The sequence below is a fragment of the Mytilus edulis genome, chromosome 10, assembly GCF_963676685.1.
Source record: "Mytilus edulis chromosome 10, xbMytEdul2.2, whole genome shotgun sequence".
Lineage (NCBI taxonomy): Eukaryota > Metazoa > Mollusca > Bivalvia > Mytilida > Mytilidae > Mytilus > Mytilus edulis.
Genome location: NC_092353.1, coordinates 9,805,464 through 9,807,561, shown reverse-complemented (window position 1 = coordinate 9,807,561; position 2,098 = coordinate 9,805,464). Strand labels below are relative to the sequence as shown.

General features: G+C 29.8%; 1 long non-coding RNA gene across 1 annotated transcript; it reads left to right on the top strand.

Moving 5' to 3' along the window:
• Positions 1-350: 350 nt before the first annotated feature.
• LOC139493351 (uncharacterized) lies at positions 351-1,484 on the top strand. Its single transcript, XR_011656984.1, has 2 exons — positions 351-719; positions 1,334-1,484. It is a non-coding gene; the product is annotated as an uncharacterized lncRNA (long non-coding RNA).
• Positions 1,485-2,098: the final 614 nt, after the last annotated feature.

The following is a 2,098-nucleotide window of genomic DNA, read 5'->3' as shown; positions in this document are numbered from 1 at the left end:
ATAAGCGTGATGGGGTTTCCTCCTGTCATGCTTCCATGATCCCTATATAATCAATCATTTTCCCATAAAAAAGGGGGTAGAACGAATTGCATTGTTTATGCATGGAAAGGAGTTTTGGACACGAACAAGTGGTCAGGACTCTGGAGACACCACCAATAACAAATCGGCTTTTTCAAATTAATTTTGTTTTGTGTTTATTTTTTAAGTGTCTTTAAAAAAATCAATTCTAACCAATCTAATTTTGGTTTATTAATTATCTATATTTTGGGAGATCTCAAAACCTGTTCATGCTATTTAAATTATATGTATATCTGTATAAATATGATATATTCTTAGGTTATATATTTTTTTAAATCAAATCGATTTTTTTAATTGCTTTCATTCAATTAAATAAATAGGTGAAATTATTCGGTATATTTATTTAATTATTTTTACCGATTGATATTTAAAATATAAACTTAAAATATCATCGATGTACAATGTAATCATAATAATTGAGAAGTTTTTAAATTTTCGCGGTTTTTCAACTGGAGTTCCGAATATTTATATTTGGATGCGCACTCAAGCACGCGCACCTCTTTTTAACATCCGTTTAGAAAATTTTGAAACTCATCCTCGAGAAATTATCGCACCAGACTGATGAACAAATAGTGAACAACTGCGTCTAAGGAATATAAAGAAGATAGAAGACTTTTCTGTATAAACCTCTTGATATTAGCGTAAGTCTATTTTACAGTTAAATTAACGAAGAATCATAATATAAACAAACACATTCAAATTATTTATCAGATTATCTGCATGTTTACCTTCACAGAAATTATGAGAAGATCTTATCTTACTGAATCTAATTCAGTTTCATGTCGGAACATGATTGCATATATCCTCTAATTAGCAAACTAACATAAAACATATCTAGCCATGCACAGAGTCAGTAATATCAGAAAAAGGGGGAGGGGTGTCATTGAACACTAGCCATTCGTTCCAATACAACTCGATATGGTGTGTCTGACACATATAGAAATGGTCTGCTCTTAAACACTGTTTTGGTCTTTTATATTTTTTCGTTAAATATCTCTCATCTTTGATAGTTTGATCTGTATCTGTGTATATGAACATTATGGTTATTGCAAAACACAGATCTGGTTTAAATGATTCATGCTTTGTCTTGTTATTATGCAAGCTGGTACAATTGTTTCAAATGAACATGTTGTTTTCTATGATTTGAAATAATTGTTTTATAATTGGTAGAATTTGATAACATTTCCGGCTTGTAAAAGTACACAACTTTATTTATGTAATTCAAATTTATGTTATTTCTTTTCCATGCTTTCAGATGCTGTTCTAGTTTGCCACTGAGAGACACCAGAATCCAAAATATCCGAGCAGTGATCAGGACAGTTGAAGAGTGCCCCACAGAGAGCAGAAGGAGTTTCTAGGCAAAAAGAATAAATCATTAAAAGAAAATAAATTTTTCATTTTAAAAACCTCTTTTTTTAATTTCTATAGTTAATTTAGTGCCAGTAAAAAAAGGCAGTGACATTTAGAAATACGTTATTTGGTGCATCTTTTTTTCTCCGGTTTACTCAATTATATCGGGTGTATAGAAAATGATTGAATGAGTAAACAGCTTGGTGATGGTATGGTTTGTTCCAAATGCCTTCAAGATAAATTAAAAAAAAACAACATATGGTATACCCTCAAAAAGTCAAATTTCAGATCAACAAGTATCAATAAAAATGAAAAAAAGACAATAAAAAAGAAGTAAATACATGAAATATCGGATTACAAAAACTTAAAATGAGAACATCTTTTTTTTAATGGTCCTGCTATGTATTCACATAAAACAAAGGAGGCATTTTGTGTTACTGTGTCAAACTTGCTGCATTTACATAATTTTGTATAAGTTGGAAAACTTGATCAACCAGTGTGCTGTAGTAAGTTTTTCTTTTTTCCTTAGCTTTGAGAAATTTGATGTACTAAAAAAGTAAGCTTTGTTAATATTGATATATTTGGTTTCAAATAAAATTTTGATATTGTAACTGTCTCTTTCTTTGTTTCTGATTGTTATTGTCTTCTATTCTCTTCTGGAGTCCCTTAA